This window comes from Cupressus sempervirens, chromosome 7, assembly GCF_028749045.1.
Source record: "Cupressus sempervirens isolate cs-2001-9-10 chromosome 7, ASM2874904v1, whole genome shotgun sequence".
NCBI lineage: Eukaryota > Viridiplantae > Streptophyta > Pinopsida > Cupressales > Cupressaceae > Cupressus > Cupressus sempervirens.
In genome coordinates, this window is record NC_143124.1 from 283,831,467 (window position 1) to 283,846,424 (window position 14,958).

Genomic DNA, 14,958 nt, shown 5'->3' on the forward strand with positions numbered 1-14,958 from the left:
ATGGTGCTTAAATAATATTAGGGATGCTTCTATTTAGTGTGGTTGATACCATTAAAGGGATGTTGTGGTTGAAATAAGGTTGGTTCTAGGCTAAATGGAGTACACAATTTGATTCTAGGACTAATGGTTTGAGATATGCACAACCTTGCTCCTTTTAAAAAATAACAAAGTCTAATCTCTAAAAACTAAAATAGGTTTTTTAGGCTTAGATAACACCCTGATAAATTAGCAATACCTCATACAAGGCCAAAGAAATGTCAGATCAAATATTGTAGCATGATGGTGCTTAGAGACCCTTAGGGACACTTCTGTTTAATGTGGTCAATACCGTTAGAGGGACATTGTAGGTAAAACATGGATGGTCCTAGGATAAACCCAACCAACTAGAGCTAAAAAATTAGATGATCTAATCCTAGGAGCAATGGTTTGAAATATACACAACCTTCCTCATTTTAACTAAGCAACATTGCAACTTTTGGCAATAGGTGAGATATAGATGCAAAATCCAAACAAATTAGAATCTCTAAAAACTAAGATAGGTTGTTTTAGGCCTAGGTAAAATGATCTTGTAGCACCTAACAAATCATTAGTACCTCACATAAGGTCAGAGAAATACCTAATCAAATATCGCAGTTCAATGGTGCTTAGAGACTATTAGAGATGCTTCCATTTAGTGTAGTTGATAACATCAAAGGGATGTTGTTGTCTAAATGAGGTTGTTCTTCCATTAAGAAAGACCAACTAGAGCTAATGAAGTAGATGATTATATCCTAGGACCAATGATTTTTAATATACGTAACGTTGCTCATGTTAACTAAGAAACATTACAAGTTTTTAAATTAGGTGAGATATGAATGCCAAATCCACAAAAGTCAAATCTCTAAAAAATAAGATAGGGTTTTGTAGGCCTAGATAATTCAATCTTGTAGCAACTAGAAATATGTCAATACCTTGCATGAGCTTAGAGAAATGCACAATCAAATATCACAACCTAATGGTGCTTAGAGACCCCTAGGGATACTTGAATTCAATATGGTCGAATACTATTAGAGGGACATTGTGGCTTAAACAAGGATATTACTAGGCTAAAATTAACCAATTGGAGCTAATGGAGTGGTTGTGGATTGCTAGGAAAGGGAAAAATTGCTCATTAGGTCATCAAATGGTCAAAAGTTGCTCAATGAGCCAAAAAAATTTCAATAGGTTAAATTTTTTTAGGGATGGAAAAGTAAGGTATTAGGTTACTTAATAGGTCCTAGGAAGCTTAACTAGGGTCCTAGAATATTCTTAGATGGACCCATTTGACCAAAATATGTAAAGAGAAAAAATTGCTCAAAAGCTACGAAGTTGCTTGAGCAACTTTAAAATTTTTTTTTGAAGTAGCAAACAAAGGTTTGAGAAGTTGTAACTACCAATGCTTATATATATGAGCATGGGGAACATATTTTGGAAAATCAGAAGGTTTTTAGTTAGATTCCTCACCTACTATAAAGATAGAGGGGTGTTGGGTTGGTTGGTTTGAAGGCAACCATAGAGCATGGGGCATGGTTGAATGCATGGATATGGAGATGAGGAAGAGGATTTAGGTTGTGGAGTCTAGTTGGGGTAATTTTTTTGTTTCCCAACCAAATTTTTCACTTGGTTGTGTATTCTTGACAAATTTTGCAAGAAATTACAAAAATTGCACTTTGCAACTTTTTAACAACATTTTACACTATAACATAATTTTTCTCTTCTCATGCTTTATATAGGGTAGTTGGGTGGTTAGTTATCCTTTAGGACTCCTCTTCAATGCTTTGGAAATTTCTTTCTAAAAATTTCTCATGAAACTTTTGAAAGTTGCAAAGTTGCACAATGCAACTTTTACATTTTTTTGCAACCTTTCACCAATTTGGTCAAATCAATTGAAGATAATTGAATATTTTGAATATAATCCATATTCAAGAGATAAATCCATATAATTTGAAGATATAAGTTAAAGATTATTTATTTGTTTCTTAAGGATATCATAACAACCACAAAAAAAGTGTTTAAGAGACAAATTTATAACAATAATGCACAATATTTACATATCTTATTAGTTTTATATACCAAATTTGGCATCCAAATATGCACATGTTCGACATCTCTTATCAAATTTTTATAAAAAATAAGGAATCCAAATATGCAAATATTACATGTCTTCTATTTTTTATATAAAAAATGTGGCATCTAAATATGTGCATTTGACATCTCTTATTATATTTTCATACAAAAGATGACATCTAAATATGCACATGTTTGATCTCTTATTAGATTAATATATAAAAATTGGCATCTATATATCCACATCACTACAAATTTGCATCATATCACATAACATTTCTACAATATTTTCAAAATTATTCTACCATATGTAGAATAATTCAACTATATAGCACAAAATCAATCAAGGGAACCTTTTGGATCAGATCTAACCCTTAATGTATCAAATATTTCCTTGTGATCAGATTCAAATAGTTTCCACAACTTCTTGTTAAGAGGCCTAGACTGATACAATGTCAATTAAATATTCGTTACAACAATAAGATTATATTAATGAAGAATATGTTTGTGTGTCTCAAAATCCTCAAATAAACACATGGTAGAATTCTTGATAGGGTAGCTACATTTAATTTTAAAGACAATTTAAAGTCAAAATTGCTACATTATACATGAAAAATTGACTTAAAGAGATCGTCATGATAGGGGACAAAAATAGACTACCTTCTAAGCCATGTGCCTATCACAATGATGGATTCTATTGGGTACTCAATATCCCCACCATCAATGACTATAACTATTAGATTCTTTTTGGACTCAATACACTAACATAGAAAGTAATTTGTTCCTTCATCATTATTCTCATATGCAATAACTATATATACATGACCTGCATTATATAAAAGGTTAAGTTAATGGAAAAATTAAAAGTAATATTTACAAAATCAGTATATACTATATGAAATTAGTATAGACTATATGAAAAAAACATAATCATGTTTAAAGTGAAATAGGACGTTAGAATTGAAGGAAAGAATTATTTTGTTTACAAGATAATTACTTGTCCAATTAGGGTTGACATCTGATATGTTTACTCTAAGTTGGAAAAGTAGATTATGGTCTTAGCTGACCCAACAACAATTTCTAAAAAGGCATGGTATTTATGCAAAGGAAATTTTGTGGTAAGATGTGGATGTGTGAATTGTAAGATTGTGATTATGATTGCAAGTGCTACCTTATTGTGGTTATATACAAAATTTTGTGAAAGTGATAAATGAAAAGTTTTATATGAGGTATTTGGTGATCCAAGATGAAGTTAAAGATCAGAGATCAGTCAAGGAAGAAGATAGAGTACCTATTCTAGAAGTTTGATTACTTGTTTGAGTAGTGAGCTCTACATGTAATTGGAGGTGCATGTTTGGGCAGTGGACTCATCTTGCATTCATTGTACTAAAACTCCTAATAGGGTTGGAATCTCCTAATAGGGTCCATCCTCTAACAAGGAACTTATAAATCAGTATATTATCTAGTGGGTATCATCCCCACTGAGGTTTTCCGTTGGCCATTGTTTCCCTAGTTAACAAAATATGGTGTTATGAGTTATCTTTGTGCATTGTTACTATTACTATTTAGCATTACTTTATTACTTTGTTATGCATGGTTTAAAGTAAGAAATAATATCTAGTTGGCAATTAAAGTTTGTAGATTAGGGTAAACTTTTAAAAAACCACCTCCAAGAAAAGATATAAAATATTGGCGAATCTTTCATTATTTTAAAAAATAAAAATAAAAATCTATAGGCGAATCTCTCAATAATAATAGGAAGTTCATTAATCGCCATGGAATATAACAAATCAAAATTGAACATTTTTTTACCTAATGGAATATAATGAGGATTGTTACATATACTTTAAATCAATATTGAAAACTAAATATTGGTGATATATCCCTAAAGTAACTAATAATTATGATAATTATTGGTCAATTCAATTTAATTTATTCAATAATATATTATATTTAGGTTACTCAAATCTAATCAGGTAATGAACATTGTGGTGAATATTTGAATTTAATTTTTTTAATAAGATAAATTATTGAGTGATTTTAAATATTCTTGAACTAAATTTTATAAAATTATGGCAATTTATGTTGTATCAAATATAAAATTACTATCTCTTGAACAAATTGATCTCCTTACTGAAGAAAGAGATAAGTTGAAGGACAGATATGAAGACTCCAACACATAAATTGGTCAATTGAAGGAAAAGATTGAACATCTCAAATCAAAGCCTGAATCTACTAAATTTGGAACTAGTGATGATGATTATTCAAAGTTGAAGACAAAGTACAAGATCCTAAAGCATGAATTGAAGATTAAAAATCTAAAGTTGACTTTGAGAAATGATCCTAGCAAAGTTGAATTTGATTTGAAGACTAAAAATGCAGATCTGAGAGCAAGTCTGGCAAAGACAACATCTATGTTTGAAACATTGAAAGAAGATCATGAAGAACTTCATAAGTACAATACCATTGTGAAAGGTGAATTAACTCAGTGCAAGTAGTAGCTTGAGAAGCTCTATTCTAATAGAGCAAATCTTGATCATTCAATGTCAATACAGAGACCTACTTATGAAAAGACTAGTCTTGATTATCTAATTAATATGTTTGTGAAGAAACCTAAGATTAGATCAGTTTTGAAAGAAAAAGAAAAATATGATGATAAGATTGAATCCAGTCAATCTTTTGAAAAACCCAAATAAATTGAGCAAAACAAGGAAGTTGAAATTTTGGATGAACCAAAGAATGTGTAATCTCTTAAGGAAACTAGGTATGAATTTAGAGGTAAGTGCTTTTTATGTAATGAAATAGGTCATATGAAAAGAGATTGTACTAATAAGTTATTTAATCATGTTAAAGACTTTTATTGTCATAATAGTCATGGTATGGGTCATAATGCAATTGATTATAGGAAACCTAAGTATTATAATGATATAAGAACTAGTAGAATGTTTTGAAATACTAACCTTGTAGATAGAAAAATATCTAATAAAAGGACATGAAGAGAAGGAAGATCTTATGAAGACAAAAGACAAATCATGTTTTATAAGTGTAACAACTTAGGATACATTGCTCATAATTGTCATGCACCTGGTGATTAGCAGAATCCTAGAAGTAGAGCACCTGTATGTTAGTTATGCAACAACTTCGGACACACAAAAAAGTATTGTAGAATGGAAAGAAACTTTGGAGATAGAAGGAACAATGGAAGAAACTTTGAGAATAGAAGGAACTATGAAAGGAACTCTAGAACCAACAGAGACAATGAGGAACACAAAAACATTGTTAGTGAACTTTGAGAAGAACTTAATGAGGCATTTTTGAAAGGGATATATATCTCAAAAGAAAAGTTAAATGATGATGAGATAGGAAGATCAAAGTTAGTTGTTGAGTTTGATTAAACTAAGTTGAATTAAGCTTGTTCACAACATCGAAACTTGAGAACTTCATCAAGAAGTTGAATCAAGGGTAGCAAAGTTGGGAAAAGGTGTATAGAGATAAGTTTAGATGGTATCTAATCTCTCTTGTAATTTGGAGCTCATTTAAACAAGTTATGAAGGACTTTAAATTTACTGGTATTGCAGAAAAGGCTAATTCTATAACAAAAGATGAAAAGTATGTTTTTCAAAGAATTTCATGATGCAAAGTTTAGTAGAGTTTTGTCATGATGAAAAATAGCTATGGAAAAACTTGGATTACATTTGAAGATTGAATAGATGATCATGATTAGTTATATGATTCCAAAGTGTAATTAATAGCTTTTTCATGTTTACAAAGTATGCAATTAATGTAAGTTAAAGTTGATGGAATTAATGGAGTACAGAATTGATTTTTCACTTCATTGCGAACACATCCAAAGTGAAGAGCACTTAGAACTGACTTGTTAAGGTAATTTTGAAGCAAACCCTATTTTTAGAAAGAGGTATTTTATCATTTGTTTGGTAAAAGTTCTTGTTGGATAGAATCATGGCTATGTTAGCAGTGTATAGTGTTGAGAATGAGGATAGAACTAAGTTAAAAGTTGTTTCCATAAAACCTACTAAAGGAAACCCTAACTCAATGTTGTTTATCACTCTAAAAAATGTAGTATATCTTGAAGATGTAGGAAGTTATTTGAATAATAATTTTGAATCAATTGGTAGTGAATTCATGAACAAAGATATGGAATTGGTTTTCAATCATGACATGATTGTGAAGCCCTGATTTTAACATATAAAGTAATTAGACTTGTTTAAATATTATTTCTACTATGAGTTAGACACAGATGAGTGGACACAGATCATATTGAGTAGGATACATGGTGGAAAATTATGGATGCAAGACAATGTAGTTGATATTTTTTTGACCTTATTCATGATGAAACTAGTCTTTGTAAACAAGGTAATGTACCAATAGATGAGAAAATGGTCAAGAAGAAAGTTGAGAGTTATACTAAATCTGTGTATAATGGAAAGGCTATGGTGGTAAACACCATCAAGAAAGATTATGTGAGATTTTTTAGTAGAATCATTTCCTATTCTATTTGTGCAAGCTCAAAGATTGATGAACTTTAAATAGGATTCATCTATGTAGCATATAAGATATGTGTAGAGAAAGAGCAAGTGAATCTTAGTGAAATACCAAGAATGCAACTCTTGGAAAACCTAGAAAAGACCAAAAGGACAAAGAATGGTGTGTTTAGATTCTAGTCGTTGATCAATCACATATCCTTTCATGTACTTAAAAGATTTCCTTATTTATCAGTCACAAACATAATGAGTAGTGATAGATGCACAATGGAGACAATTATAGAAGTATGTAGAAGGCATCTTACAAATAAGATATTAGACAGTGGCAACCTAATAATGAGAACATTTCAGAATGAAATGGAACAAAGATTTAGAATTGCACCTCCAATTGTGGATAGATTTAAGGATGACATTTGTATTTTGGTTGATACAAATTATACCTATATTCAAGTAGTGGAACCTTAGAAAACATTTCTTGATCCTTTGAGTCATGAATTAAATGATGATATAATAGTTGGTTATATTGATTTATTGTTGAATTCAGATAGAGATAAAGTAGCATATAGATGTGGTACATATGATGAGTTCACACAGTTAGCTTATTAAGCATCTATGGAAAAGGCATCACATAAGAAAGTAGAGTCTATAATGAAGAAGGCACTATTAGAGGATAGAATGATAGAGAGTAAATCTAAGGCTATATGACAAATGATGAAGCAAGGAATATTCAACATTCAACATTTGTCAATATCTATTGCAGAAACATATTTAGAATAGAGCATTCCGTATGCAATAGTGTTAGATGTTCAACCAAGTGAACCTAACAAATTTTTTGAAAGATTGGTGGAAGCAGTAACCACTAAAACAAAGAGGGTAAAAAAAAAGGCCACTGGACCAAGAAAAAGACAAAAAACATTATTGACAATTGTTGAGTCTAGTGATGAAGAGGAATATATAAGACCAAGAGATTAAGAAAGAAGAGAAAGTGACTCCATCCAAGAAATCAATAGGCAAAGCTCAACAACCTTGGAAGCTGAAGTTAGAGAAGATCAATACAACTATTGCTAATGAAGGTAACTTTGTTTAGATGAACAAGGTTTATGATTTGTATAACAATTTTGAAAAGGATCAGATTAATATATCTACTGTGAGATATATTATAAAAAACAATCTAATATTGAAGGATCTTGAGAGCATAATTAATCAAAAAGTCTATGAGAGACTCATTTAGATGAAGGCTCCTACAAGAGAAGAAGATCTAGAACTTTGAAAGTCTATGCTCAGAACTATTTGCAAGACCGATGATGAAGAAGAAATTAAAAGATTGTTGAATAACCTTGCACCATACTTAAGGAATAAATTGAGAAAATTTATATTTATGGTTGGTGAAAAGGATAAGCTAAGAAGTGAGACTACAACAACTATTAGTCAGATGTTGATAGATTCAAAGGAAGCATCTCCTCTAGTACCTAGAACCTCGAAAGTGTTAGTGAGTAGTGACACTATGCAAATTGATCAAACTAATGTTACCATTAACATTGATGATACCAATCCATTTGGTGATTCTGAACCTAATGAATTAGACACTAAGGATATTGAGGACAAGTTGAGGTAGACTGAAGAAGAGAAAAGGCTACTTGAAGAAGAGAAGAGGAAAATAGAAGAAGCCAAGTAGAAATTTCTTGAGGAAGAAAAGAGAAGAATAGCAGAAGAAGAGATGAGAAAGAAAACTGAGGAAGATGAGATCAAGAGATTGGAAGAGAAGAAGAAGAGAGAAGAATGAAAGAAGTAGCTAAGAAATAAAGGGAGGATGATACTAAACCATCTAGTTCATCTACTCTGCTCTCTCATGCTAGTTTAGCTACTGATGATGATGATAAAATAGATCTAATCTCATCCCTAACAAAGCTTATTGAGAAGAACAAGAAAGTGAAGAGTCTATAGAGAACTTTAATGGGAGTTACTAATAGACTATATAGTACCTTGGTAGTACAACACACTAAATTAGATCTTGAATAGAGGGCACAAGTAGTGCTAAAATCATTTGATGAAAAGTTTACCAATTTGTTGAATGTTGCAGAGGCAAAGGTATAGATTTCCCACGATTCTAACTTTTTTAGTGCCATCTATTAGAATATCAAGAATGACTTGGTTAATCTTGATACTTGTATAAAAATAACTTTGAAAATGCCAACAAGATGGGAAAACTTTGTATATTAAATGTACCTTATCATACAAACTGACTAGAGACATTAATAGTTGGATAGAAGTAAAGATGAGTGAGATAGAGGCTTTATCTAGCCAGATCCAACATCCATATTGCAAAGTAGAAGATTTTGAAGGACAAGGGACTAGTATTCACAACAACATTAGAAAATTGGAACTTTAGAAGGAACAATTTTTGAAGAGAATATCTAATTTTAGAGAATTTATTACTCTAAAATTATCTTTTATTGAGAAGCAGTTAGAGGAATGTGTCAAGGCCAAGTACACATATTCTAACTTCTTATATTCAGATCTTAATGCAATTGAGATTGCATCATATGCTTTATGTGCAATTCTCACCTCAATTGAGTCTACCAAGGGAACATGGACTAAGTCTATGGATAGTCTGAAGGCAAACTTTGATGATTGCATGAAGATCATATCAACATAAGAAAGGACAACATTTTTGGACAAATTTTTGAAATTTTGACCTTTGTCATTTATGTCAAAGGGGGAGAAATTGCATAAAATTGGTAATTGCAGAATATTGTAAAGTATATTGTAAGGGGAAGCATATGTAAAGTTGGAAAAATTGTAATAGATGTAATATAAGGTTTTATTTATGTTTGTTGTGTTAAAGTTTTGTCACTTAGCCAATTTTCCCTATTTTGTTGCCATCAATGCCAAAGAGGGAGATTGTTGACAATTGGCTAATAGTGATATGTAATTGTTTACATTTATGGCAACACATAATGTACATGTTTACAGGAAACCTCAAAAATAATGATACTTTGTGTTTGGTAATCAGAAAATTGTCTAAGTATAGAATTTGGTTTACAACAATATATTATTTTGTTTATAACCTGTTGTTGATGTCATATTATGACTAGAGAAGTTAGATGGAGATAGTATACATGTTGTTGATGATGTGTATAACCTCAAAAGTTAGTACAGGTTGTATGGAGTAGAGATAATCATGTTTGAAGCAAAACAGGACAGCGGATTGAAGGAAATAATTATTTTGTTTACAAGATAATTACTTGTCCAATTAGGACCGACATCCTAGATGTTTACTCTAAGTTGGAAAATTAGATTATGGTCTTAGTCAACCCAACAGAAATTTTTGAAAAGGCATGGTATTTATGGAAAGGAAATTTTGCGAAAAGATGTGGAAGTGTGAATTGTAAGCTTGTGATTATGATTGCAAGTGTTATCTTATTGTGATTATATGCAAACTTTTGTGAAAGTGATATATGTGAAGTTTTATATGAGTTATTTGGTAGCTGAGATCGAGCTAAAGATTAGAGACTAGTCAAGGAAGAAGATACACTACCTATTCCAGAAGTTTGATTACTTGTTTGAGTAGTGAGCTCTACTTGTAATTGGAAGTGCATGTTTGGGCAATGGGCTCATCTTTCATTCACTGTACTACAACACCCAACAGTGTTGGAATCTCCTAACAAGGATTCAAAGTCTCCTGATAGTGACTCCTTATTATAAATTTTCTCATTAACTCCTAATAGGGCCCACCTTCTAACAAGGAACTTATATATCAGTATATTATCTAGTGGGTATCATCCCCATCGAGGTTTTCCCTTGGCCAGGGTTTCCCTAGTTAATAAAATAAGGTGTTATGAATTATCTTTGTACATTGTTACTATTACTATTCAACATTAATTTATTGCTTTGTTATGCATGGTTTTAAGTAAGAAATAATATCCAATTGGTGACTAAAGTTTGTAGATTAATGATTCACCCACCCCCCCTTAGTATTCCCTAGTTCTAACAAAATATTTTTAGTATGAAGAGCTAGTGATGTTGCATTTGAGCTTCAAAATGAATGCATCTCACTTGATCCTATAACTGTATAAAAAAGTTACAAATTTTTAATGTTAGGTTCACATATCAACCAAAATAATCATGAAACAATAGACTTACCTATATTACCTAGTCCCATGATAGAATTTCACCATTGGACAATTGTTTTAGCATTTTTTAATATTGTGCCACCTTCATACTTTAATTCCTCTCTAATAAGGGCTCTTTTCACACATTCTCTAGCACTGCCATGCTCTCCCTTTTCATGTCTCTCCTTTACGAAATTATAAAAATGTTGCACTCCCCTTGTCACATGCATCCTACCCAACCAATAGAACATCCTTGCACTCTTGAATTCTATAGTGCAATTATCTGACCATATAATGTGTTGATTTTATCTTTCATCTCTTTCCCTCAAATTTGCATATAAAAATATAAAACATCCTTGCACAAACTCTAATGAATGAGTTCAACAATCACTGATATAGAAGTGATGCTTTCTTAATACTTTTATGTGCTATTATGTGCACAGATAAATTCGATGTGTACAAAAATTAACACTTGTATAGAATTGTAATAAATTTGTTACACTTCATTTTGAGGTTTTAGTGTATAGTTTTTAGTGAAGTCAACAACCAACACAATCTCACCTAAGGGAAAAGTGTCCTTACACAACTTGAATTGTTCATGTAACCATCAAACTCTATGTGTATGACCTATGTAGTCATAAACTATTTTCTCTTGAAGGAATTTCATAAAATCAATGACACATACATAACTTTTCACTAATTCATATGTCTTTAATTCTTTTCCATCTTTAACACCATATATAAATGACTTGTACACTCCAAGAGAAGTTAGTGTCTTACTAATTTCATGTGTTCTATCTCGATGTAGGCATCTATGCAACTTTTGTAAACCACTACATTGAGGGCCAAAACCTTTCAAGCAAATGGTCTTATAATAAATGCATCTATCATATCATTTAAATAGTACACATGCAATAAATTCTCTTAGTGACTTAGGAGGTACTTGTAGACCACATTCCTACAATATTTTGTTAGTATGTAAAGTACAACATATATAATGATAAGCATCATAGTGCATAGAAAACTCAACATGAACCCCACAACAATATGTATTGCGTGTAAGATTTATTTTAACATAGAAGGGTTTTTTCATCTCAAAAAACCTTTGGCTAATTTTAATTTGAAGAAATATTTTGTAAAATTTTGTTTGAGCCATATGCAAAAATTCTTTTGCATGTGGCTCATGCTTTGTTTTTCCAATTTTTCTTTTGACAACATCTTTTTGGTTTGGTGAAGCCCTTGTGTTATCATGCCAAAATTTTTCTATTAATGTTCTTAGTGCATCAACAATAAATTTATCCTTATGTGGAAATCTACCTTGGAATTACCAAAAAGTAGTTTCATGAGAATTCTAAATTTTCTCTCACCTCACTGAGGCTTTGGATAACATTGTTCTACTCATCCTTAACAATTTACTTGTTTTTCTAACCATACGAGTTTTTGGCATTTTGTTTCCTATTATGGTTGATGTGAGAACCTATCAACTTGTATTAGAATCTTTAGTACATTCTTTTGAACCAATATATTGGTATGCATCAAATATATTTGTAACAATACTTCTTTCACTACTATTTTCAGATGTTCTTAACCCCAAAATTCTCATTGTCTCTCTAAATTTCAGATTTACAACCATTTCAACAATAGGTTGGCATCTTCCACTTTGATTTAAATTTTTGAAATAGTTATTCCAAATATTTGAACAATTCTCATACAATTTCTTTCTTGCATTTTATCATGCATTAGGTGCATTAGGTGATGTAAGTGTATTTGTCATAATCATTTCAATTGGGGTATGTTGAGCATTTTCATTTGTCAGTTTAGGTATATTTGTGATGTCAATATCAATAGGTAGATTTTCATCACTTACATTGGAGGTATTTGATGATGTAACTTCATGTAATCTCCTCGTATGCTCCCTTCTTTTTGTCTTTCCTACCTCTCATTTCTTAATTGTTCCTCTATTGTTCTTTCCCTTGATTGTAGATGCAACCTACCCTATAAACAATTACATGAATAAATTAAACAATAAAATAAAATAAAAAAGAAATTCATGATTATTTTGTGCTCAATCATAAGATACTGACATAAAATAAGATGTTGCCACATGAAAAATATAAAATTTAGCATTTCCAAGCACAAACAATCTTACACTTGCATACTTGGTCTAAAAATACATGTAAAACAATAGTAAAATTTGGTGGATAGCACTAAAACAACATAATAACTATTTACATGTTGTTTTATGAATATTTTTCAATAACCCAATTGGGTTTTGTAAAACCTAGTTGGGTTATTGAGCTCTAACTACATTTTCCAGATAGAGAAATAACCTAATCAAGTTTTATAAAACTTGATCAGGTTATACAAAACTTGATCAGGTTCTATATTACTATGACATATAGGTAGATTGAAAGAGGGAGGGAGGGAGGGAGGGGAGGGAGGGAGGGAGGGAGAGAGAGAGAGAGAGAGAGAGAGAGAGAGAGAGAGAGAGAGAGAGAGAGAGAGAGAGAGAGAGAGAGAGAGAGAGAGAGAGAGAGAGAGAGAGAGAGGGGGGGGGGGTGGAGGGGGTGAGGCTAGGATAAGGAGATAGAAGGATAAATGAAGAGGGAGGGAGGGAGGGAGGGAGGGAGAGAGAGAGAGAGAGAGAGAGAGAGAGAGAGAGAGAGAGAGAGAGAGAGAGAGAGAGAGAGAGAGAGAGAGAGAGAGAGAGAGAGAGAGGACTAGTGGATATGGTAGAAAGAGTCAGAGAGAAGCGGATATGGGAAAGAGAGAGAGGGGGATATGTCTAAGAGAGAGAGAGATTATGGGATATTAGGGGATATATTAGAAAGAGTCATAGAAAAGGGGATAGGAGAAATAGAGAGGGTGTGTGTGTGTGTGTGTGTGTGTGTGTGTGAGAGAGAGAGAGAGAGAGAGAGAGAGAGAGAGAGAGAGAGAGAGAGAGAGAGAGAGAGAGAGAGAGAGAGAGAGATGGATAGAATAAAGAGTGATGAGGATAGGAGAAAGAGTGAAAATGAGAGAGAGAATGGGATGGATAAAAGGATTGGGGGATATGATAGACACTTGTTTAGTATAAATATATAACCTACTCTCTCTCTCTCTCTCAATATAACCTTGTGAAGTAGGAATATAAAACCTAATAAAGATTTTTAGAACCTGATCAGGTTTTGTAGAACTTGATCAGGTTCTAAATGCATTTTTTATTTCCATAACCTAATTCGGTTTTGTAGAACTCGATCAGTTTCTAAATGCATTATTTAATTTACATAGCTTGATTAGGTTTTGTAGAACTTGATCGAGTTCTAAATGAATTTTTTATTTTCATAACCTGATCAAGTTATTTGAATCCACAAAACCCGATTGGGCTATGGCTTGGTGATTGCATAGGAAAATGACCAAAGGCTTGGGAGACTATTTTCCCTCCATTTTTGTTCTTTTAGACATTTTTTCATCTTCTAAGATGAATTATCATCTTTGTCTTCATTAGATATGCTAATGGTGAAGTGGGTATCTCTAAAATCACCACCATGTAATCTTACACATCTTCTTAGCTTTCTAACCATATTTTATTTTTATTTTTTTAGAAATTTTAATATTTTAAACTTTAATTACCTTTACCAATGCCGTGAAATTCCTCATAGATAGATGTCTACCATTTATTTTAATAACTTTTGATATACTTAACCAAATTAAAAAAATATTACATATTACTATTCTATACTTGATTATATACATATTTAAAAAAAGGTTTCAATTTGCAATTATTTTGATGCAAGTTATGCTCAACTCACATATAGGTACCAAAATTTTAGGATGTAGTCTATTCAATAATTCATAAAGAAAACACTCATCATAAAATTACTAAAAATTACACAACTTCTAGATATGACTCTTAACTATCATCCTACAAAATAGATATGGAAAATACTAAATATAACTATTTCTTTTGTTCCACACACAAAAACATCTATGTTATGTTTTCTAAAAATATTAGGAACTATTTTTTTGTGTGTAGGGTTTGACCCACCTAATCTTATGCATTTTGTAAAAACTCTAATAGTTTAGAAATTATATTGAGAGTACTACAATTTATATGTATTACGCATCATGTCATTTTTAGTGGATGACCATCAAGTGTCTTGTCCAAGTTCAAGTTTACCTAAATTCAGAAAAAAAGTGTCCACTTAAACCCCCTTTTTGTACATCATCTTGGTGCACTCACCCTTAGTATTCTACAAACTTTTTTCCACAATTGGATA